This window comes from Cherax quadricarinatus, chromosome 15, assembly GCF_038502225.1.
Source record: "Cherax quadricarinatus isolate ZL_2023a chromosome 15, ASM3850222v1, whole genome shotgun sequence".
NCBI classification, from domain to species: domain Eukaryota; kingdom Metazoa; phylum Arthropoda; class Malacostraca; order Decapoda; family Parastacidae; genus Cherax; species Cherax quadricarinatus.
The window spans coordinates 25,921,865-25,948,335 of record NC_091306.1 but is presented as its reverse complement, the minus strand read 5'-3'; the positions used below and the strand labels follow the sequence as shown (position 1 = coordinate 25,948,335).

Genomic DNA, 26,471 nt, shown 5'->3' with positions numbered 1-26,471 from the left:
AGAGGTGGGGCCAGGAGCTGAGTCTAGACCCCTGCAATCACAATTAGGTGAGTACACACACACACACACACACACACACACACACACACACACACACACACACACCTGGGAAATCAAGGGATGCGGCCAAAGGGGTGGCAGGAGAGGCTGGATGCTGCAGCTCTCCCTCCACTACAGCTCAAGATATGCCGGCACTCCAGTCTACTTCGGCTGCTGTGTGCCTTGATGAATGCCGAGCCTGACTCCTGGGTAATGGTAACGCCGGACCTGACTCATATGACGGCTTGCAGTCTCTTATCCCGGTCTTGAGGCTAGTCTGCTCCATTCCATACAGTCTGCTACTCTAGTATGTACTATGTTGACACTGTACCAGACTCCTGGGTTATGCTGACACTGTACGTGATTCAAGCCACAGGTTCACTATTAAAATCGCGCTTAAGTGAGCAGTAAAGGTGACTTGCTGGCAGGTTTGGAGGTACAGGGCATCACCGTCACCCACACCTCTCCAACCTCAACCACTCAAAGATTTCCTGGTAAACAGAAAACGAATAAAAGGGAACATAACGTGTGTCATCGTGGCGCAGATGTGTTCACTGCCGAGTGTAAGCCACACCTGCTGCGGGGATATTCTCTCTAACTGGGAAGAGAGTGCGCATCTACCAGGGGATGTCTGGGGAGGATATGCCTGACACACACACACCTGGTTCGGGGAGGATACGCCTGACACACCTGGTTCGGGGAGGATACACCTGACACACCTGGTATTTAATTATGTGCTACAAGGAACCTATAACTTACCTGTAGTCATGTAATCTTGTCGGGGGAGGGGGTCACAGCCTCCCGCGATCCAATCCCAGGCAAGACGCCCTGGGCGGTTGATGGCCTGACCACTCGAGATGTTGCGGCTAGCAGCACGAAGTCAAACGCCAAAGTACACATTTGAACGTAAAAAAAAACAAGAGGAGCACTGCAGCAGGCCTACTGGTCCATGCTAGGCTAGTTCAATTCATCCACAAACTATCCTGTTAAACCAGTGATTTCCTATATAATTTATAAAACTGAATTTGTTCAACATGAATCCACCAAGAGTTGGTTGAAGAATTCTGAAGGACACTGGGACAGTCCAGGCGTTAGGGGGAGCAAGACGTGGGCGTCTTTGCCGTGGAAACGTTTCGCCAGTCAGTGCCCTCATCAGTCCTATGTACAAAGAAAAGCGGTGGAAGATGTGAAGGAGTTTGAGGTAATCAGTCGATCAGCCTGGATATATCTTCATAAGAATATAAAAAGGAACATTGTAGCAGGCCTACTGGCCCATGCGAGGCAGGTCCAAGTCACCTACCGGCCTAAGCCACTGACCCAAACTAGTCAGTCCAACAGTCTTCATAACGGAATGATAAGACTGAACACATCACCTCCAGGCTGAGGGGGACTGACTGCCTCTTAAAAACGCCTTCACATCTACCGTTTTTCTGTGCACTGGACTGATGAAGTCACTGGCTGGCCAAACGCTTCCACAATAAAGGTAGCCACATGTTGAACAAGTGTCACATTTATATACCTGTCAAGTTTCTAATAACATTTATTAAATGACCCAAGTGCTGCAACAGTCCTGGACGTGTGCTGCACCATCACAGCAATGTGAGAGTTACTCCAGGTCTCTTGAGAGTTGTTCCAGGTGTCTGAGAGTTGCTCCAGGTCTCTTGAGAGTTGTTCCAGGTCTCTGAGAGTTGCTCCAGGTCTCTTGAGAGTTGTTCCATGTCTCTGAGACTTGTTCCAGGTCTCTGAGACTTGTTCCAGGTCTCTGAGACTTGTTCCAGGTGTCTGAGAGAGTTGCTCCAGGTTTCTTAGAGTTGCTCCAGGTCTGTTAGAGTTGCTCCAGGTCTCTGAGTGTTGCTTCAGGTCGAAGAACCACTCCAGGAACCACCACCCGGGACCATTTGATGAGTCACTGATGGATGGTTCTCCTCTGACCAACCAAGCAGACTTGACAATATTGATCCCTCCCTCCCCCCAGCCTTCAACACTCCCTCAACCCACACATGACCATCAGTCGAGCATACACGCATACACCAGCTCGACGTCATACGAGCCTCCTTACACGCATACACCGGCTCGACCGCCTCCTCCCGGTCTTACATATGCGCCCTCAGGCAAGCATACACTTAATTTCTCTCTCCCTCGACCTATCATACAATCCTCCGTACACACACACACACACACACACTTAGAGATTGCTTTAAATGACGGGAATTCTACAGACCCGCTTCCTGTCTTCGCTAAATCCGGGTCTTGTCTTCAACAGACACCCTCCTCATATTCATCTCTTATTCTAATGTGACTTAAAACGTACGGGGCGTTGCAAGGTCAGACGTACGGAAGGACCGTGTGCGTGACCCCTGAATAACATTTAACAAGCTATACACACATGTAAGTTGCCAAAACATCATCACGGACGCGACCAGCAAACAGCGGGGCCAGGAGCTGTGAATCGACCCCTGCAACCGCAAATAGGTGAGTACACCCGGAAGTCAAGCACAGGTTGGACAAATACACTAAGAACTTAAGTACAGGTTGGACACTAAAAAGTATAGGTTGGACAAATATACTAGGTAGCTAAGGATACATTGGACAAATGAACTGGTCGTAACACCAAGCTGTAACAAACTCAAACAGAATGAATTCTCTATTTGTCCAACTCGATACTTTCCCGAGGAAAGACTTCTAAGGTAGACTTTTCCCAGGCAGAGAAGGTAGGTAGGTAGGTAGGCTGGGAGGCAGAGAACACAATAGGCCTACCTCACCTGACTGCATTCCTGAGGCTTAGCATCTGTCCTTGACAAGTGGTTAAGGGCAGGATGGCTGCCTGCCCTTCCATACGCTACAAGACCCAGGTCTTGAGTACACAGCATCTATCATCTCTTGTATCATCTCGCAGCATCCTAGCATCTGCCATCTCGTGTATCTTCTCGCAGCATCCTAGCATCTGCCATTTATTGTATCATCTCACAGCATCCTAGCATCTGCCATCTCTTGTATCATCTTACAGCATCCTAGCATCTGCCATCTCTTGTATCTTCTCGCAGCATCCTAGCATCTGACATCTCTTGTATCACCTCGCAGCATCCTAGCAACCGCCATCTCTTTTATTTCACAGCATCCCGTGAGGTCAGGTCCAGTAACCAGTCTTTGAAATCGGGTTATGTCGCCAGTCCCTCAGGTCAGGACAGGTCAACTCCCTACCTCTCCTCCCGTCAATGGCTTTCTACACGAGTATCCTCGTCAAATTATCTATTGCCTCTTTCCGTGTTCTTGTTCTCTCAACCCCCTCCACTTTCCTTCTTCCTCTCTTGAATCTTCCTTCATAAATAAAGCCCCCTTCTTGTTTAAACCATTTAACCCCGGTTTAAGGTTTCACAAACACCTTTCCACCTTCCTCTTTTCTGTTTACGGCTTCCAGAACAACCACTTTCCACTCTTCTGCTTTTCTCTGTTTTTGGTGCACTCTCGCCCCCTCTTCTCTGTTTGTTGCCCTCTACCATGTTTAACGTTTCCAAAACAAATCACACCCTCCCCTTTTCATTTACTGCCCTTTCTCTTTGACGTCTCTCCAGTACGTTGTAACATTTACTTGGTACGGACCGGCACGTTATTTCTTATGTAGAACTAAGACACACTATCCGTGTTTGGGACCAGGCCGCGGGACAGGTGACCTGCGGAGGCGGCTGCAGGTAACCAACAATTGTTATTTTAATTAGAGCCGGAGTTGAGGACGCTTCCCCTCCCTCTCCTGTCTGTCTGCCAGCACCATTACCTTCCCCTTCCTCTCCTGTCTCGTCTGCCAGCACCATAACCTTCCTCTCTCCTTCCTGTCTCATCTGCCAGCACTATTCACTGCTACACACGCACGCACACACACACACACACACACACGCACACACACACGCACACACACACACACACACACACACACACACACACACACACACACACACACACACACACACACACACACACACACACACACACACACACCAGAACACAGTGTTGGAGAGGAAACTGAAGGCATGGCACACCAACCCTGATGGAATAACAAATAAGATGGAAGAATGGCATGAAAGAATCAAAGAGGCATCACCAGACATCATAGCTCTCACAGAAACAAAGCTCACAGGAATGATAACAGATGCCATCATTCCAACGGGATATAAGATTTTGAGGAAAGACCGAGGGAACAGGGGGAGTGGAGGAGTGGCACTGCTCATCAAAATCCGATGGGATTTTGATGAGCTGGAGAGAGGAGACAGAGGAGAAGCAAGAGACTACATAATAGGAACACTTCAGTCTGGAGGTCCCAAGGTGGTAATATGCAGTGATGTATAACCCATCACAGAACAGCAGGAGGCCAAGGCAAGAATATGAGAGTAACGGAGCGATGGTTGACACACTGGCTGAAGTGGCCAGAAGGGCTCATGTGATCAGGGCAAAGCTGCTGATTGCGGGTGACTTCAATCACAAGAAAACTGACTGGGAGAACCTGGAGTCACATGGGGGCCCAGAAACGTGGAGGGCTAAGATGATGAAGGTGGTACTGGAAAACCTCATGTACCAACACGTAAGGGACACTACCAGAGAGAGAGAGAGAGAGAGAGAGAGAGAGAGAGAGAGAGAGAGAGAGAGAGAGAGAGAGAGAGAGAGAGAGAGAGAGAGAGAGAGAGAGAGAGAGAGAGGAGAGGAGAGGATGAACCAGCAAGACTGGACCTAGTATTCACCTTGAGTAGTGCAGATATTGAGGACATCACATATGAAAGACCCCTTGGGGCCTACACAGGCTTCAGTGGGACAGAGGACTGGCAGGGAAGTCAGTAAATGAAATGATGGAATATGTGACAACAATATGCAAGGAAGCTGAGGAGAGGTTTGTACCCAAAGGTAACAGAAATAACGTGAAAGCCAGGACGAGCCCTTGGTTCACCCAAAGGTGTAGAGAGGCCAAAACCAAATGTGTTAAAGAATGGAAGAAGTATAGAAGGCAAAGGACCCAGGAGAATAAGGAGAGCAGTCGTAGAGTCAGAAATGAATATACACAGGTAAGCAAGGAGGCCCAACGGCAATACGAAAATGACATAGCAGCGAAAGCCAAATCTGACCCGAAGGTGTTGTACAGCCACATCAGGAGGAAAACAATAGTCAAGGACCAGGTAATCAGGCTGAAGAAGGGAGATCACAAGAAACGACCGCGAAGAATGTAGGAGCTAAACATGAGATTCAAAGAAGTGTTCACAGAGGAGACAGAAGGGACTCCAGAAAGATGGAGAAATGGGGTACACTATCAAGTGTTGGACACAATACATACGACCGAGGAAGAAGTTAAGAGGCTGCTAAGCGAGCTAGATACCTCACAGGTGATGGGACCGGATAAGATCTCTCCATGGGTCCAGAGAGAGAGGGAGCAGAGGCGCTATGTGTACCACTAACAACTATCTTCAACACATCTATTAAAACAGGGCGACTACCTGAGGTATAGAAGACAGCAAATGTAGTCCCAGTTTTTAAAAAAAAGGAGACAGACACGAAACATTAAACTACAGACCAGTGTCACTGACATGTATATTAAGAAAAGTCATGGAGAAGATTATCAGCAGAGTGGTGGAGAACCTAGAAACGAATGAGCTTAACGACAACCAGCACGGTTTCAAGGACAGGAAATCCTGTCACAAACCTACTGGAGTTCTATGATAGGGTGACAGCAGTAAGACAAGAGAGAGAGAGGGAGGTGGGTAGACTGCGTTTTCTTGGACTGTAAGAAGGCGTTTGACACAGATCCACGCATGAGATTAGTGCAAAAGCTGGAGGACCAGGCATGGATAACAGGGAAGGGACTGCAATGGATCAGGGAATACTTGTCGGGAAGACAACAGCGAGTCATGGTACATGACGAAGTGTCAGAGTGAGCGCCTGTGACGAGCGGGGTTCCACAGGGGTCAGTCTTAGGACCGGTGCTGCTTCTAGTATACGTGAACGACATGATGGATGGAATAGATTCAGAAGTGTCCCTGTTTGAAGATGACGTAAAGTTGATGGGAAGAATTCAATCGAAAGAGGACCAGGCAGAACTACGAAGATATCTGAACAGGCTGCAGGCCTGGTTCAGAAACTGACTCCTAGAGTTCAACCCCACCAAGTGCAAAGTCGTGAAGATTGGAGAAGGGCAAAGAAGACCGCAGACGGAGTACAGTCTAGGGGGGGGGCAGAGACTACAAACCTCACTCAAGGAAAAGGATCCTGGGGTGAGCATAACACCGGGCAGTGGACAGAGACAGGATGTTCCAAAGATGGGACACAGCAACAAGGGATCAAAGTTGGACGCTGAACACTCAGATTAATCACAGGGATGTTAGGAAGTATTTCTTCAGAGTTGTCAGGAAGTGGAATTATCTGGGAAATTATTTAATGGAGGCAGGATGCATACAAAGCTTTAAGAAGAGGTATGATAAAGCTCATGGAGCAGAAAGAGTGACCTTGTAGCGGCCAGTGAAGAGGCGGGGCCAGGAGCTGTGAATCGACCCCTGCAACCACAACTAGGTGAGTACACACACACACACACACACACACACACTGTTGCAGGAGTGGTTGTTATGCTGCCCAAACCCGTTACACACCTGCCCCACTCATGGTAAACGGTTCACCCCTCCCCTCCCCCTCCTACACAACTTCCGGCCTCGCCTCGTTCACTGTTCAACACTGCGGAAATGCCACACGGGGTTTGAAAACCCTGATGAACATCTTCCTGCCATATAACCTGTCTCTTCACCTGTCCCACTTTTCCCCCCTGTATAGTTAACAATTGGTTCACAGTGCAGATGAAAACTGGCTTTTCGATCTGTCAACGCTGTCTAGTTTTTATGTTCACCGAGTGAGTTAACAGTTAACTAGTTGCAGGTTTGAGGACTGAGATAAAGGGGAATATAAACAGTGTGTTGATAAATGGTCTAGAGAACCAACAAGTTCATACATTAGACACATATGCAGCACTTGGGTATCTTTGTTGTGGACACGTTTCGCCACACAGTGGTTTTATCAGTCCTATACAAAGAATGGTGAAGATCAGGAGTTTGAGGTAATCAGTCCCTCAGCCTGGAGTCGATGTAGTCATTCCATTATTCTTGATAACACTTGTAACGTCGACTCCAGGCTGAGGGACTGATTACTTCAAGCTCCTTCTGATCTTTACCATTCTTCTTTATATAGGACTGATGAAGCCACTGTGTGGCGATACGTTTCCACAGCAAAGATACCCAAGTGTTGCACATGTGTCTAATTTATCAAAGAGTACAGTGTGTTGAAGGTACCTAACCATTACAGGACTCGCAGCAATGGATTCCAGTCAGGAAAAATTTAGACTGAGAAAGGATATAAACAAGTACTAGACTTGGTGACAGGGGTGTGGATGAGTGGAATAACTTCCTAGGTAGAGCCACTGTAGTGAGTACTGTGAGTAACTTCATGGATGTAAGTTGGTATGAGTTAGGCAATGCCTTCATCTCTCACCTGACTCCAGTATATAAGCCCACTTCTTCCTGCCTGTGCTAAAGAAAGCTGAGCGACACCCCGACCCGCGGGGCCACCGCCGGGTCACCGCCGGGTCACCGCTGGGAAACACCCGGGCCAGGATATGTACCGGCGAACCATTCAAGTTCAACTGCCTGTGCTTCAGATTGATGGAGACCGCGGTACTGAACCTGCGTCTAGGCTGAGGGACTGATTACTTCATCCTGTACCTCTCCAGTCTTCTGTACTGTACTGGTAGTCACTGACTGGTGAAGAGTCTACAGCAGCGTTTCTCTTCCTTGCGGAAGGAGACCTTGAAATAATTTTCGCGTCTCAGGGAACCACTACATAAAAATTATTAAATATTATTATTATTAATGTTTTTCTTTCTCTTTTATAAACATAAAATTCATAAGGAAAATATAATACATGTTTTTCTGATAACTGGTTTATGCAAAAAAATAACTTAAGTTTTTCTCAAGTTTACTGACAATGCAAAAAAAAAATGAAATCAAATTTTTTGTTTAAGAGGCCTCATACGGAGGTTCTCATCCATACACAAAAAAATCATATCTGTAAACAAAAATAAATATAAATAACCAATAATATATATATCATATAAACAAAACAAAAACACTGACAATAACTTAATCGTTATTGACAATGTTGGATCCGTCACGTCCACTGACCACTAAAAGCTCTTTCACACTGGTGCCGTAGAGACGTCGCTAAACATATTCCCTATGATTATTATACTTTTAAATGATATAACACGTTCAAGACTTTATTATAACATCCAAGAATTATCCAAGAATATGCCGTACGTGTAGAGTAAAATTACGAATATAAAGCTAAACACAAAAATTACTAAAAAAATATATTTACATATTATTAGCCTGTTTATTACTATTTCTCACGGAACCCCTGGCGACCTCTCGCGGAACCCTAGGGTTCCGGGGAACCCCGGTTGAGACACGCTGGTCTACAGAGTAAAGATACCCAGATGCTGCACATTTGTCTAATTGACCATCATGAGTTAGACCTGCCTAGCATGGGCCAGTAGACTTGCTGCAGCGTTCCTTCATTCTTGTGTTCTCACATGTACACTAACTCGTGGGACGAGACTAACCTGTATGAACCTACTACATGACCGCACATGTGCTTGCTGGACACTAGGTCACCGCTCTGAACCACCAGGGTCAGTGAACCGTGCAGGTTGACCTGTGCTTGCTGGACACTAGGTCACCGCTCTGAACAGTGACTGTACAATCCACTTTCACTCTTCTCCACGATTTGGGAAGTCGAACAGGTGTTCCACCCTCTGTGCTTACCACAGGCTGTGCATGTGTATACACGTTTCTTCTGGTGAAGAATTAAACACCTGTGCAACATCTGGGTATCTATAATTTGTAGACGTTTCGCCATCCAGTGGCTTTATCATTAAAATACAAGGACGTAACGTGAAGACTGTAGAAGTATATACAAAAGACGAGGTAATGAGTCCCTCAGCCTTGGAGAAGGTAATGAGGACCGTAGATGCTCATCACCTATAAATAAGCTGAGGGACTGATTACTTCAAACTCCTTCCTTTCTTCCACCGTTCTTTGTATTGGTCTGATGAAGGCACTGGCTGGCGAAACTTGTCAAAAATAAAAATACCTATTTCCCACGTATCTCGCTCGGTAACCGCGACATGTAATGACTGGGGCCGTGACTAGCACTGACTACCCACCCGTCTCGCACTACACAGTTCACTATCCAGTCACTACACAATTCACCATTCTTCACCACACAATTCGCTGTTCGCGATATACCAACTGTTACTTAATGTTATGTCCATTTATGGAATCTATTCATCACGAGTATTTAATCAACTGCCATGATGTCAGTCACTGTCATTATGCCCTTTATTGACTTGATAATGACTCTGTGTGGGCAAAACGTCGCCTTTAATCAAAACAGCTTTTCTTTTAGGCCTGAAAACCACACCCTCTTACCACATGTAACACCAATCCTGCCATAACCCAACACTTCTTCATAGGTTTTAAACTTAGATTTTGTCTCCTAAGTTGCTAGTTTATATATATATATATATATATATATATATATATATATATATATATATATATATATATATATATATATATATATACATATATATATATATACATATATATATATACATACAGTGCACCTCATATCCATCCTGCTGAGGGTAGCGCAAGAGCATATGGTATACTACAGTGTCTGCCGAGTTGTCTTGCTATAGCAGGGGGTTACATCGGTGTGCAGATCTGGGACCAGGCCCTCTGTAATATTCCAGGCGTAAATTATGACGACTGTTCCTCCCCATAGTTGCAGGGAGTTCCAGAGACTTAAGATATTCTCAGTAATTTACTCTGGGTACTTGACTTAATTCGTATACGTGAGGTGAGGGTTCTCTGTTCATTCTCCAATCAATTATTACAATCAAAACTAAGAGGTAAACCCACAAGGGTCATACAATCGGCATTCTCCAGCTCTGCAATTTCGCCCAACTTACAAAATGGCAATATGTGGAATCAATGTATATGGGATTGAACACTCCCTGGAGGAAAGAAACATTGTTGAATGACTCTTTGATGGGTTTCCAGAGTTGTCCTACCCCTGTTGCTTGGCCCTTGACTAGATCTATCTGGTGCCTGCCTGCCTGATGACCAGGCTGTTGCTGCTGGCAGCTCTTAGACACAGCCATCAGTGTTGATAGGAAAAAAAGACACTTGTATTCTCTCTCACAGCCTGGTTGATCCAAGCAGGTGTAGTGATTCTCGTGAATATAGGAAAGCACAGATTAAGTAACAGATTCGTGGATGAGTGGAACAAACTGTCGGGTAGCGTCACTGATGCGAGAACCTCGAGATAAAGTAACTGTGTGTGTGTGTGGGTTGGACCTGCCTAGCATGGGCCAGTAGGCCTACTCCTGCTGTTTCTCCTTTTTTATGTTTATATGTTCATAATATAACAAGCAGAACACAGCTGAACCATTAAACTTACGGGAACAGGTTTAAAGTTGACACTGAACCCATGTAAGGGGATTCCAACCGTGGTCCTGACAAACACTTCACCACGTCTTATCTGCTGCTTTCTGACGTCAGAAATTTAAATATAACATAACACTGGATTAATAACAGCTGAGGGCGAAACAGCGGGTTGACACTGACACGGGCTGCGGGAGAAGCTTTCATCAGAGCGAAGTTTAGTGTTGTGTAGAGCTTTCTCAAGTTGTGGTAAAGCTCTTTAGGCTTTTCAAGGAGACAAACTGACGAGCGCTAAACCCGCAAGACCCCTTAAAACCCGCAAGACCCGTTAAAACACGTGAGATTTATCCAACCCCGACGTTACATCCAACCCGTAAAATTCATCCTCACCGTAAGATGCATGCAACCAGTAAGATTCATCCCACACGCAAGATTCATCCCACGCGCAAGATTCATCCCACACGCAAGATTCATCCCACACGCAAGATTCATCCCACACGCAAGATTCATCCCACACGCAAGATTCATCCCACTCGCAAGATTCATCCCACACGCAAGATTCATCCCACACGCAAGATTCATCCCACACGCAAGATTCATCCCACACGCAAGATTCATCCCACACGCAAGATTCATCCCACACGCAAGATTCATCCCACTCGCAAGATTCATCCCACACGCAAGATTCATCCCACACGCAAGATTCATCCCACACGCAAGATTCATCCCACACGCAAGATTCATCCCACACGCAAGATTCATCCCACACGCAAGATTCATCCCACACGCAAGATTCATCCCACACGCAGGATTCATCCCACACGCAAGATTCATCCCACACGCAAGATTCATCCAATACACAAAATTCATGCAACCTGCAAGATTCATCCAAAACGTACCATACAATGTCTATGGTATATTATTATTATTATTATTATTATTATTATTATTAGTAAGCAGCGGCAGCAGCAGCAGCAGCAGCAGCAGCAGCAGCAGCGGCAGGCAGCAGCAGCAGCAGGCAGCAGCAGCAGCAGCAGCAGCAGCAGCAGCAGCAGCAGCAGCAGAGCCAGCAGCAGCAGCAGCAGAGGCAGCAGCAGCAGCAGCAGCAGCGCGAGCAGCAGCAGCAGGAGCAGCAGCAGCAGCAGCAGCAGCAGCGGAGCAGCAGTGCAGCAGCGGCAGCAGCAGCAGTGGCAGCAGCAGTGCAGCAGCAGCAGCAGGCAGCAGCAGCAGCAGCAGCAGCAGCAGCAGCAGCAGCAGCAGCAGCAGCAGCAGCAGCAGCAGCAGGCAGCAGCAGCAGCGCAGCAGCAGCAGCAGCAGCGGCAGGCAGCAGCAGCAGCGGCAGCGGCAGCAACAGCAGCAGCAGCAGCAGCAGCAGCAGCAGTAGCAGCAGCAGCAGGAGAAGCAGCAGCAGCAGTAGCAGCTGCAGCAGTGGCAGCAGCAGCAGCAGCAGCAGCAGCAGCAGTGGCAGCAGCAGCAGCAGCAGCAGTGGCAGCAGTAGCAGCAGTGGCAGCAGCAGCAGTGGCAGCAGTGGCAGCAGTGGCAGCAGTGGCAGTAGTAGCAGTGGCAGTAGCAGTGGCAGTAGTGGCAGTAGTGGCAGTAGTAGTGGTAGTAGTAGTAGTAGTGGTAGTAGTAGTAGTAGTGGTAGTAGTAGTAGTGGTAGTAGTGGTAGTAGTGGTAGTAGTAGTAGTAGTGGTAGTAGCAGCAGAAGTAGCAGCAGCAGTTGTAGTAGTAACAGATTCAGAGCGAAACGTTGAACTCGTAGATGGTTATACATATCACTTCTACCTCACAGTAAACTCTCTTATAAAGCTCCTTAAGTTCGCATAAAGATAAAGTTCGATAAGTTTTCTTATAAAGCTCTGTAAACTCTTACCAGGCTCAATAAGCTCCTTTATATAGTGCCTTTTTCGTGAAAGCTACTGAAAAAGTTCATGCAAGATTGAACAGCGTGTAGAAAGGCCTTCCTAGTATGCACTGTTCAAGTGTAGATGAAATCTTTCAATCTCAATTACTTAAAAAAAAAAATCCCACTATATAAATCTTTATAAGACAGCTTACTCTATACCTCCATGTAACCAAACACAATGCATTCAAATAGGATAAATTCAGAATCTCGAATCTATCGTTGCGTGTTTGTTTCTGGCGAAGATGTGGATGCCTTCAGCACTTTAATCATGTCCTCTGTAGTGCTGCCATCTAAAGGTGAAGCCAAGCAATATATTAACTGCGAGCGTTCATAACACTGTCGCCTTGGTTTAGCTTGTCGTCCTCCTTGGTTTAAGACGTCGTCCCCTTGGTTTAGGATGTAGTCCCCCTGGTTTAGGCTGTCGTGCCCTTGGTTTAGGCAGTCGTCGTCATGGTTAAGGCTGTCGTCCCCTTGGTTTAGGCTGTGGTGCCCTTGGTTTAGGTTACTGTCGCCTTGGTTTGCGCTCTTGTCCTCGGTTAGACTGTTGTCCCCTTGCTTTAGGCTGTCGTCCCCTTGGTTTAGGCAGTCGTCGCCATGGTTAAGGCTGTCGTCCCCTTGCTTTAGGCTGTCGTTCCTTTGGTTTAGGCTGTCGTCCCCTTGGTTTAGGGTCTTGTCACCTTGGTTTTTGGCTCTTGTCGGTGTATACGCCCTTAGAATATAACGAGATATTCTTAATACTTTACAAATGGCAGTTTCACTCGAACAAAAGACACAATACCGTAACTGGAACAATACACAAATAACCCGCACTTCAGAGACTGAGACTTGTGGCAGGTTAATGGTACAAGTCGGACTGAAACGTCGTCAGACGTTCCAGTCTATAATGTGCTGCTTATTTGCGTATTGTCTCACGTGATTTCCAAGTCTCAGTTATCAGTTGACCAGAGTTACCTGGAGGTTATTCCGGGGATCAACGCCCCCGCGGCCCGGTCCATGACCAGGCCTCCCGGTGGATCAGGGCCTGATCAACCAGGCTGTTACTGCGGGCCGCACGCAGTTCAACGTACGAGCCACAGTACACAAATAACCCACACATAGAAGAGAGAAGCTTACGACGACGTTTCGGTCCGGCTTGGACCATTTACAAAGTCACACTAACAAGAAGTGGAGCAGGACGGCTATATAGTAGAAGGAAGGAGTGGTGGTGGTGGTAGTAGTAGTAGTAGTAGCAGTAGCAGTAGTAGCAGTAGCAGTAGCAGTAGCAGCAGCAGCAGCAGCAGCAGTAGCAGCAGTGGTGGTGGCAGTGGCAGTAGCAGCAGCAGCAGTAGTAGGCAGGTGGCGGTGGCAGCAGTAGCAGCAGCAGCAGCAGCAGCAGCAGCAGCAGCGGTGGCAGTGGCAGCAGTAGCAGCAGCAGCAGCAGCAGCAGCAGCAGCAGCACAGCAGCAGCATTGCAAAGCAGGCAGCAGCAGCAGCAGCAGCAGCAGCAGCAGCAGCAGCAGCAGCAGCAGCAGCAGCAGCAGCAGTGCTTGGCAGCAGCAGCGGCGGCAGGCAGGTGGCAGCAGCAGCAGCAGCAGCAGCAGCAGCAGCAGTGGTGGTGGCAGTAGCGGCGGCAGTGGCAGCAGCAGCAGCGGCAGGCTGGCGGCAGCAGCAGTGGTAGTGGCAGTGCAGCAGCAGCAGCAGCAGCAGGCAGCAGCAGCAGCAGCAGCAGCAGCGGCGGCGGTGGCGGCAGTGGCAGGCAGTGGCAGCAGCATAGCAGTAGCAGCAGCAGCAGCAGCAGCAGCAGCAGCAGCAGCAGCAGCAGCAGCCTGCATTGTAGCAGCTAGCAGCAGCAGCAGCAGCAGCAGCAGCAGCAGCCCTGCAGCAGCAGCATGCAGCAGCAGCAGCAGCAGCAGCAGCAGCAGCAGCAGCAGCAGCAGCAGCAGCAGCAGCCAGCAGCAGCAGCAGGCAGCAGCAGCAAGAGCAGCAGCAGCAGCAGCAGCAGCAGCAGCAGCAGCAGCAGCAGCAGCAGCAGCAGCAGCAGCAGCAGCAGCAGCAGCAGCAGCAGCAGCAGCAGCAGCAGCAGCAGCAGCAGCAGCAGCAGCAGCAGCAGCAGTAGCAGCAGTAGCAGCAGCAGCAGCAGTAGCAGCAGCAGCAGTAGCAGCAGCAGCACCACCAGCAGCAGCAGCAGCAGCAGCAGCAGCAGCAATAGCAGCAGCAGCAGCAGCAGCAGCAGCAGCAGCAGCGGCAGCAGCAATAGCAGCAGCAACAGAAGCAGCAGCAGCAGCAGCAGCAGCAGCAGCAGCAGCAGCAGCAGCAGCAGCAGCAGCAACAGCAGGCAGCAGCCAGCAGCAGCAGCAGCAGCAGCAGCAGCAGCAGCAGCAGCAGCAGCAGCAGCAGCAGCAGCCAGCAGCAGCAGCAGCAGCAGCAGCAGCAGCAGCAGCAGCAGCAGCAGCAGCAGCAGCAGCAGAGTGGCAGCTGCAGAGTGGCAGCAGCAGCAGCAGCAGTAGTAGTAGTGGTAGTAGTAGAAGTAGTAGTAGTAGTAGTAGTGGTAGTAGTAGAAGTAGTAGTAGTAGTAGTAGTAGTGGTGGTAGTAGTAGAAGTAGTAGTGTATTTGTGTATCGTTCCAGTCACGGTATTGTGCCTTTTTGTTATATACAGCCCGGCTGATCCGGCACTGACTTTAGCTCTCTCTTGAAGGCAATTCCTGAGTCTCCTTGTACACAAGCAGTGTGACCAAGCTCATGCTTCTGTCAGCCGCAGAAACACTCAGGGTCATCTTTTTGGGACTATCCCAGATAATTTACACTGTGTATAAGTGTACCTATGTGTACTTGTGCCTAAATAATCTTACTTTACTTAACCTGATGAACTTATCATCACAGAAGCTGAGATGAGGAGGTGGTCCAAGGATGCAAACATGACTGTCGACCAGGTTTTGCCTCTCCTTTCCTCGGCGTGAATGGCAATTAGTGGGACACTTGACGATATCCGCATTGCTCTACTTGCAAGTCTCCCAACTGAGGCTGATACATTTCAACACCAAAACTGTGACCCATCCTGTATGATGGGATATGACAGGGAAAACATTATTCCATTTTGTTTCCACTGTGTAAGTGTCACATGGAGTAAACAGCAACACACTGATGATGTATCAAATTTTGCCAGGTAGACTGGAGAGGATATGGCTGGGTGTGTAGTGTGACTACTGATGTTGTCAGGGGCAGCGGTAGGCCTCGCCTCTCACGTTATAGCGCATAATGAGGCTCTCAACACGCAGACAAGTGAACCACCAAGCATAACATAGGTGCCACGCAGCCAGCTTTATTGAAAACTGAAGAGAAGCTTGAAGCGTGGAGAGAGAGAGAGAGAAGTTTGAGGCATGGAGAGGGAGAGAAGCTTGAGGCATGGAGAGGAAGAAGCCTGAAACGCGAAGAGGGAAAGAAGCTTACGGCGTGGAGAGGGAGAGAAGCTTGGAGAGGGAGAGAAGCTTGATCAGGCATGGGGAGGGGGAGACAGAGAGAACAGAATGGGGGGACCATGAGGAAAAAGAGGGATAGAACAGAATAAAGGGGGGGGGGAAGGGAAGGAACAGAATATAGTTGGGAAGGAAGGGAACAGAATAGAGGGGGGAGGGAGGGAACAGAATAGAGGGGGAAGGGACGGAACAGAATAGTGGAGGTAAGGGAGGAAACAATGGAGGGAGGGGATGCAAGAGAATGCTGGTGGAAAAGGAACAATAACAATGGGAAGGAAGGGAGGGAGGGAGGGTTGGGAATGATGGAGATAAGAGGGCGATGAGGCTGAGGGTGGGAAAGTGAAGGAGAGGTGGGTAGGAAGATGAGGAGAGGGAATGGAGGGAAGGCAGGGAGGTGATGGTAGGGAGGCTGGCGGTTACCTGGAGGTTATTCCGGAGATCAACGCCCCCGCGGCCCGGTCCATGACCAGGCCTTCCGATGGATCAGGGTCTGATCAACTAGGCTGTTACTGCTGGCCGCACGCAGTCCAACGTACGAGCCACAGCCCAGCTGATCCGGCACTGACTTTAGGTATCTGTCCAGCTCTCTTGAAGGCAGCTAGGGGTTTATTGGCAATTCCCCTAATGCTTGATGGGAGGCTGTTGAACAGTCTTGGGCCCCGAACACTTATGGTGTTTTCCCTTAGTGTACCAATGGCGCCCCTACTTTTTATTGGGGGCATTTTGCATCGCCTGCCCAGTCTTTTACTTTCGTAGGGAGTGATTTCTGTGTGCAGATTTGGGACCATTCCTTCCAAGATTTTCCAAGTGTAGATTATGATATATCTCTCCCTCCTGCGTTCCAACGAGTACAAGTCAAGTGCTTCCAAGCGTTCCCAGTAGTTAAGGTGCTTGACAGAACTTATACGTGCAGTAAAGGATCTCTGTACACTCTCTAGATCTGCGATTTCACCTGCTTTGTATGGAGATGTTAATGTACAGCAGTATTCCAGCCTAGAGAGAACAAGTGATTTGAAAAGGATCATCATGGGCTTGGCATCTCTCGTTTTGAAAGTTCTCATTATCCATCCTATCATTTTCTTTGCACGTGCGATCGTGGTGAAAAACGATGAATTTATAAAATAAAACAAGACTAGGACTGCTGGCCTTTCTTCTTAAGTGGATGTGACTTGGACCTGCCTAGCATGGGCCAGTAAGTGCCTTGGGCCTGCCTAGCATGGGTCAGTAGATGATTTGGGCCTGCCTAGCATGGGCCAGTAGGTCTGCTGCAGTGCTCCTTCTTTCTTATGTTATGCCCCATGCTCCTCAGGTCTAATTCACACTCCCGTCAAACCTATTTTTAAAACATAAGAACATAAGAACATAAGAACGAAGGAACACTGCAGAAGGCCTACTGGCCCATGCGAGGCAGGTCCAAGTCCCTACCGGCTTAAGCCAATGCACCCAACCTAGTCAGGTCAGGTCACATTGACTCAAGGGAGGAACACGGCAACCGACCCGTTAGCACAAGCTATCAGGTCTAACTCACACCCACCCACATCTACTCATGTATTTATCCAACCTATTTTTAAAGCTACACAACGTTCTGGCCTCTATAACGGTACTTGGGAGTTTGTTCCACTCATCCACAACTCTATTACCAAACCAGTACTTTCCTATATCCCTCCTGAATCTGAATTTTTCCAACTTAAAACCATTGCTGCGAGTCCTGTCTAGGCTAGATATTATCAGCACACTATTTACATCCCCTTTATTTATTCCTGTCTTCCACTTATAAACCTCAATCATATCCCCCCTAATTCTACGTCTTTCTAGAGAGTGCAGTTTCAGGGCCCTTAGTCTATCCTCATAGGGAAGGTTTCTGATACATGGGATCATCTTTGTCATCCTCCTTTGTACATTTTCCAGAGAATTTATATCCATTCTGTAATACGGTGACCAAAACTGTGCAGCATAATCTAAATGAGGCCTAACCAAGGATGTATAGAGTTGAAGAACAACCTGAGGACTCCTATTATTTATGCTTCTTGATATGAAGCCAAGGATTCTATTAGCTTTATTGCGAACACTTATGCACTGTTGTCTTGGTTTCAGATTACTGCTAACCAGAACTCCTAAATCTTTTTCGCAATCCGTAATATTAAGATCTACATTATTTAGTTTATATGTGGCATGGTTATTGTCCTGTCCAACATTTAGAACTTTGCATTTGTCTATATTAAACTGCATCTGCCACTTCTCCGACCACTGCATCAGTCTATTCAAATCTTCCTGGAGTGCTCGAATGTCCTCGTCAGAATGAATTCGACGGCCTATTTTGGTGTCATCGGCAAACTTGCCGATGTCGCTCTTTATGCCCTCATCTATGTCGTTTATGTAGATTGTGAACAGCAGGGGGCCCAACACTGACCCCTGTGGAACACCACTCGTGACGCTTCCCCACTCTGATTTCTCCCCATTTATGCAAACTCTCTGCTGCCTATTTGTCAACCATGCCTCTATCCAGGAAAAAATTTCTCCTCCTATTCCATGTGCTTTAATTTTCCTCAATAGTCTCTGATGTGGGACCCTGTCAAAAGCCTTACTGAAGTCCATATACACAATATCATATTCGTTACCATGATCTACCTCCTCAAATACCTTAGTGAAAAAAGTTAATAAATTCGTAAGGCAGGAACGTCCCTTTGTAAAACCATGCTGAGATTCGTTGATTAATTTATGCTTTTCAAGGTGGCTACGAACTGCCTCGGCAATTATTGATTCCATAAATTTTCCCACTATGGAGGTTAGGCTTATTGGTCTATAGTTCGAAGCTAAGGACCTGTCACCTGTTTTGAAAATAGGTATCACATTTGCCATTTTCCACTTATCTGGCACCATGCCAGTTTGTAGTGATATGTTGAAAAGATTAGCCAAAGGTGTGCTAAGCTCCTCTTTACATTCCTTTAGAACCCTTGCATACAGTTCATCAGGGCCTGGGGATTTGTTAGGTTTTAATTTATCTATTTGCCTAAGGACCATGTCACTTGTGACCCTAATAGTGCACAGTTTATTATCGTCCTGTTCTACATAATTTATCATTACTGGAATATCACTGGTATCCTCCTGTGTAAAAACTGAGAGGAAGTATGTGTTAAAAATTCTACACATTTCCTTATCACTGTCAGTGAGCTGACCCGAGGAACTTTTGAGTGGGCCTATCTTGTCCCTGATCTTACTTCTGTATACCTGAAAGAATCCTTTTGGGTTAGTCTTCGATTCTCTTGCAACTTTAACCTCATAATCTCTTTTTGCTTTTCTAATTCCCTTTTTTATTTCTCTCTTTAACTGAATATATCGATTTCTTAATTGCCCCTCTCCTCTTGATTTGCCTATATATGCCTCTCTTTTGACCAATCAGATATTTTAATCTATTGTTCATCCATTTAGGATCATTTTTGTTTGATCTGATTTCCCTATTTGGAACATAATTTGACTGAGCAGCTAGAACTATGCCCTGGAAAGCATCATATCGGCAACCATCACCACCTACCTGACCCCTAGTCAGGTCATTCCAGTTCAGCCCACCTAAGTAATTTTTCAGTCCTATGAAATCAGCCAAGCGAAAGTCAGGGACGGAGACTTGATTGCCATTATTAGGGGAATTCCATGATATGTTAAAACTGAGTGATTTGTGATCACTCTCCCCAAGCTCATCATTAACCTCAAGATTATTAATTAGTGTTTCCCTACTGGCAAGAACCAAGTCAAGGAGGTTATTTCCCCTAGTTGGCTCTGTCACAAACTGTTTTAAAAAACAATCCTGGATCGTATCAAGAAAGTCACCCGACTCTAAATTTCCTGTCAAATTGCTCCAGTCAATCTGTCTATAGTTGAAATCTCCCATTAGCACAACATTTTCGTATGTAGATGCCTTACGAATTTCGTCCCATAGAAGTTTACTGCACTCCCTATCAAGATTTGGGGCCCTGTAAATCACACCCAAAATTAGTTTTTCTCGGCCCTCGAGAAGCTGTAACCAAACAGATTCAGTGGCTGACGCTTCTAATTTAATATCTTGTCTAACACAACAATTTAAATTGTCTCTGACATACATCGCTACTCCACCACCTTTCCTGTTGACCCTGTCAGTGTGGAATAATTTATAGCCTTGTATGTGACATTCAGATGGCATCTCTCTATCTTTCAGATTGAGCCAGGTCTCTGTTATAGCAATAATATCTATGTTTCCTGCACTTGCAATTAATCTTAGCTCATCTATCTTATTTCTAACACTCCTGCTATTAGTATAGTAAACCTTAAGGGAGCTAGTCCCTTGCTGCCCTCTGCTGTCCCCCTTTGTTTTCTGACCTGTTCTATTGTCTTTATTTATAACTTCATGCTGAATGCCTTTTATACATTTACTGTTTCCAACCCTAGTGTTGCAACCTGCTTGTTTCCCACACACACCCATACCTCTATCTTCCATCAGTTTAAAATCATAGGCATTTCACCAATGGCCTTCTCAATCGAGTCTGCAAGTGCTACCACCCCTGCCCCAGAGAGATGAACCCCATCCCTTGCATACATATCATGTTTGCCATAAAAGTTGTTCCAGTTGTCAATGAATGGGATTGCAAGTTCCTTGCAGTATCTGTCTAGCCAGCAATTTACACCAATTGCCCTAGACAACCATTCATTTCCTACTCCCCTTCTAGGCAAGATGCTACATATGATTGGGATCCCTCCCTTAGACTTAATGAAATCTATAGCTGACCTGTACTTATCTAGCAGCTCTTCTCTCCTACCCTTCCCAATATCATTTCCACCAGCACTGAGACAGATAATGGGCTTGTTCCCATTACCTGACATGATATTATCCAGTCTGTTGACAATGTCCCCAACACCAGCTCCAGGGAAGCACACTCTATCTCTCATCTTCTTATTCCTATTACAAAAAGCACGGTCAACATATCTTACCTGAGAGTCACCAACCACAAGAATGCGCTTACCTTCATTAGCAGGGGCAGTAGTACCCTTACCTTCACTGGCCACTGAAGTACATTCATCCTGGAGAACAGAGAAGCGATTTCCTACCTTCAGATCTTCACTCTTAACTTTCCTTACTCTGATGCGCCTCCCATTACTGTGAACAACTCGCCACTTGTAGCAGGTGCTGGGCTGCACCTCACTGCTGGTACCCGTTGCTACCTCCCCACCTACAGCCTCCTCACAGTGAGAGACAGACTGCACCTCACTGCTAGAAGCCTCATTCCCCACATCTCCAACCACCTCACACTCTCTCCCAGGCCCATTGAGGTGGACCTTCAGCCTCCTAATCTCCTCCTGGAGAAGCAAGACCTCCTCCTTCAACTCTCCAAACTCAGTTTTTAAAACACTGCAGAAGCAAGCCATGCTTTGTAACCGTCCACGCTAATCCCCAAAGCAGCTCAGGGTCTGTGACCTCACGTGACGACTGACCACTGAAGCTACCTTAAGTTCTCGCTTTTATTGTAACAGATTTTCAGAGTCGAGTTACTTAGGTGTTTTAAGGTCATCCTCATGACTGACTCCTACTGTAACTTACTGCCACGTTTTAAATAATATTACAAGGATCTCCATGGAAACAAGTCACCGCCAGCCTCCCTACCATCACCTTCCTTACCTGGAGGTTATTCCGGGGATCAACGCCCCCGCGGCCCGGTCCATGACCAGGCCTCCTGGTGGATCAGGGCCTGATCAACCAGGCTGTTACTGCTGGCCGCACGCAGTCCAACATACGAACCACAGCCCGGCTGATCCGGCACTGACTTTAGGTATCTGTCCAGCTCTCTCTTGAGGGCAGCCAGGGGTGTATTGGTAATTCCCCTAATGCTTGATGGGAGGCTGTTGAACAGTCTTGGGCCCCGGACACTTACGGTGCTTTATGAAAAAAAGTATCAAGTGAAAATAGGAAATAAAACCTGAGCACCTTTGTGTGCCTACAGACATCCTTCACTATAGTATATTCTGTCACGTTACTATGTATGATAATTGTACTTATGTGGACCTGTACCTTATACACTTACTGGCTTTGATGATGCTAGTCGGGAGTTTGCTCTACGCATTACCAACACCCGTAGTTATCCGGTTACGATACCCGTTTGTAGGGATTTATCGGAGAAAGCAACTAATGAACTCAATTTAAGTCGTAATGAATGCCTATCGATGGCCGGGTCCTGGAACCATGGTCTAATGATTGCCCAGCTCTGTACTTTCTCTCACAACCCTTAATAATAATATCTTCATTTACTACAAGTACATGTACAAGGTATACAGGCCCAGCTGACATCAGTGACATACTACTATACAGAAAGCCCCTTTTTATACAGAGCATTTCAGGCAAATTAGGTCCTCGTCCCATGATACGACCCACACCAGTCGACTAACTCCCATTTTACTGATGGGTGAACACAGACAACCGGTGTAAAGAAACACGCCCAATGTTTCTACTCGCGCTGGGAATCGAACGCAGATCCTCTCCGTGTGAAGCGAGAGCTTTAGCGATCAGGCCACGGGGCAACATTGACAACAGTTCATTCCCCAGTGATCTGTTTGGTTTTTAATCCCTCTACCGTATTTGTTTGATCATATCAGTAGTGACTGATTTTGATGATCATGTCACTAGTAACTGTCATCTTGATCATGTCACTAGTGACTGTCAAGACTATCCCCGCCCGTGGTATGGTTTGTTTGCAATAGTGACTCATCTTGCATAATTTATCTCCTGTCCTTAATAATTAAGGTACTGAGTTCCATAACTTCCTGTGCTACACATTTCTTTGTCGCTGTCAGGAAGCTGACTTGAGTTTTAAGAACATAAAGAATGAATACTGTAGTAGGCCTACTGACCCATGCTGGATACCTGGAGTTTACCTGGAGAGAGTTCCGGGGGTCAACGCCCCCGCGGCCCGGTCTGTGACCAGGCCTCCTGGTGGATCAGAGCCTGATCAACCAGGCTGTTGCTGCTGGCTGCACGCAAACCAACGTACGAGCCACAGCCCGGCTGATCAGGAACTGACTTTAGGTGCTTGTCCAATGCCAGCTTGAAGACTGCCAGGGGTCTGTTGGTAATCCCCCTTATGTGTGCTGGGAGGCAGTTGAACAGTCTCGAGCCCCTGACACTTATTGTATGGTCTCTTAACGTCCAATTCATTCAACCATATCTAATCGCATTAATTTAAGCTTGAAAGACCCCGTATCATTAGAAGACATGGGAATATCTACCCATTATGGATAACACACGAAAGCAATAATGGACACTATAATCACAGTTTGCTTGCGCAGACGAAACGTTGTCTGAATAAAGCTGGCAATTACCACTTTTGTCTCGCTCATCTGCAACTGAAAGAAATGTTTTGAGTTGGTCTTTGATTCCCTCTTTTGGCCTTTTAAAAATTTTTTTTTTTTTTTGTAAATTTTCTCTTGAATATATTGGCCTTTAAGGTAACCCTGAATACTTGAAGGATGTTTTCTGGGGTCAGCGCCCCCGCAGCCCGCTTCCCGACTGGTCTGTCACTCAGCAAAGCTAAGCTGCATGACCATTTCCGCCCTGTTCCTAAAGTCCAGGACGCGACCCACAACAAGCGACTAACTCTCAGGTACCTATTTACTGCCGGGTGAACAGGAACACCAGGTGTTAGGAGACTTGCCTATACAGTCGCCCTGCTCAGTCTGCCACTCAGCTTCGAGGGTGGAGAGAGAGAGAGAGAGAGAGAAGGGGAGCGAGTTGATGGCGGTTAAGAAGGGGTGATGGAGGTAGGGAGGGGGTTAATGGAGGTAAGGGGTGACGAAGATGGAACAGCAACATAGATCGAGAGAAAAAACGATGAGACACATGTTACAGTGAACTATTACAATTATCGTTACAATCAAAACTAAGCGCTATACAGAGTCATACAGTGCATGTTTATGTAAAAAGGGGGGGGGTGAGAAAGGCAATAATGAGAGAGGAAGCAATAAGTTATGAATTAATATAAAGATATAAGTAACTTACCGTGATGGACGGGAGCATCCACCCTGGACCATGATCATGTTTAACAACTAAATATAAAATGACAGTGGATGAGAGAGAGAGAGAGAGAGAGAGAGAGAGAGAGAGAGAGAGAGAGAGAGAGAGAGAGAGAGAGAGAGAGAGAGAGAGAGAGAGAGAGAGAGAGAGAGAGAGAGAGAGAGAGGGACAGAGAGAGAGAGAGCGAGAGAGAGAGAGAGAGAGGGGGGGACAGAGGGACAGAGAGAGAGAGAGAGAGAGAGAGAGAGAGAGAGAGAGAGAGAGAGAGAGAGAGAGAGAGAGAGAGAGGGACAGAGAGAGGGACAGAGAGAGAGAGAGAGAGAGAGAGAGAGAGAGAGAGGACAGAGGGACAGAGAGAGAGAGAGAGAGAGAGAGAGAGAGAGAGAGAGGGGCAGAGGGACAGAGACAGGGGGACAGAGAGAGTGAGAGAGAGAGAGAGAGAGAGAGAGAGAGAGAGAGAGAGAGAGAGAGAGAGAGAGAGAGAGTGAGAGAGAGAGAGAGAGAGAGAAAGAGAGAGGGAGGGACAGAGAGAGAGAGAGAGAGAGAGAGAGAGAGAGAGAGAGAGAGAGAGAGAGAGAGAGAGAGAGAGAGAGAGAGAGAGAGAGAGAGAGAGAGAGAGAGAGAGAGAGAGAGAGACCCAGTCACATGCACACAAAGCTCACCCACTGATTGACGTGAAGGTCACTGGGAAATCTCACACACACACAGAAAGTACATGACAGAGGGCAGGCGGCTGGAAAACTTTCACCGCCGGCCTGATATTGTGAAATGTGCGTGACGAGGCAGGAGGAGTGTGCCCCCACCATGCTCAGTCTGGGCTCAGGCCTCCCACGTGGGACCGCACGATAGACGGGGGAAAAAAATCTATGTACCACGCTCGTAGCATTTCCGGGGGCAGCTGTGGCCGGCGGCGGCGTTCCCCAGAAGGCAGCTGCACTGGAGACCAGCGGGGGAACAAGGGGGAAAGGGGAACACACAGGATACCCCTGGGACAAGAGAGGGTGCTGCTGCTGCTGGGAGGGTCCAATAAGGAGGAAGGGGGGTGAGAGGGGGAGGAGAGGAGCCATATAAAGAGCAAAATGGCGGGCGAGAGGGGTGGCTGGGAGCCCCTTTGTTTGGGATCCTAACCCAGCCTTCAAAGAAAGCCGGAGAGAGGGGGGATGTTTGAGGCTGGAGGTCTGGATGTTAGGGAGGGGGGTGTTGGGTGTTTCTTTGTTCAGTGTGCGGTGCTGGCATCTGCTGCCGGAGTCCGGCCGCCACACACACACACCACTACACTAACTTCTACATATATCACGTGTAGCACTACCGGTGACTCAAGCTGTGCTGGTATTTCCCTCTGGTCACCTGGACATTTCTCCAAGAAAACACTTCTGATACCTTAAATTTTAGTGGAGTAAACGCATGAAACCGTACTATAGGCACAATTGTTACTGGAATTAAGAGATTGAAAGGGAAAACAAAATTTCGTTTGTTTACCTTCAAGCTTCATGTAAACGGCGTGCTCAGCAGTCAGCAGCAGCAGCAGCAGCAGCTAGCAGCATTACACTTCTGAGGAATCTCTAAGTCCGCACACCTCACAATATTCACCTTTATTGGCACACAACGAGCAGCAGAACATCCAATTTCATCCAGCCTGGATGAGTGATTCGTGTTTCCCCCTACACAGATCAAGGTGGTGCTGATTTATATAACCTTTAAAAAATCACAAACAATAGACGGTGTGAGTGGAACACTTGAGCACCAGCAGGGATCAACAAGCTTGCTAGCACCACTAGATCCAAGCTGAACACTGAGAGGTACTTGTTAGCGAGCAGGGTGGTGTTAGCTTACTGGTGCAGGGTAGAGGAGCAGCGTGTGTGCGCACCCTGAGCCACGTTGGGACCACTAATGCTCCGTGTGGATGGATGGATGCTGAGCTCCACACCGCCGGGACGCCCCGTGTTGCCACCTACCAATAATCCCTTCTTTATCCAGGTGAACCTCTCTCTGGGGCCATGACGCTCCACCTCTGCCCCTTATCTACCCTTCGACCCCCTCTGAAGGGTGACCGAACACTGCGTGGGTGTTGCTAGGTGTTGCATTGTTGCATAAAAAGCAGTAGTAGCTTCACCTGGATGCCTAGCAGGCGCGCCATCTCCTGCTGCCTGCTGCGCGCGCACCTCTACACGCTTCCTAATATCACCTAGCTAATCCAAATCGAATTTACTCTCACTATCCCAGCGCTCATGCTGCTAAGCGAGGGCTGGTGAACAAACACTGGTGTTCTCATGCAGACATAGAAGGAAGGTAGATATAAGGTGGGTAGATCTATGGCGACACTCGGGCGCCTGTGTCATCTTAGCTACGCGTTTTCTATGGGACCATGGACCAGCCCCGCCAGATTTCGGCTTGCCTTTGTTTATTATCATAATGTCTTTGATTCTACTTCATTTTAGCTTGAAGATGAGCTTTCTGCGTGCTTCTAACCAAAGGGAGAGTCTTAAAAATCAATTGGTGTAAAGAGTTTTGAGGTAG

The 26,471-nt window shown here is 47.5% G+C and overlaps 1 long non-coding RNA gene across 1 annotated transcript in view; it reads right to left on the bottom strand.

Moving 5' to 3' along the window:
* Nucleotides 1-26,127, bottom strand: part of LOC138852728 (uncharacterized) — a 189,528-nt gene extending 163,401 nt beyond the window's left edge. The window contains exon 1 of the long non-coding RNA XR_011392045.1: nt 25,434-26,127. This is a non-coding gene — a long non-coding RNA (uncharacterized lncRNA). The remainder of the gene's footprint in view (nt 1-25,433) is intronic.
* Nucleotides 26,128-26,471: the final 344 nt, after the last annotated feature.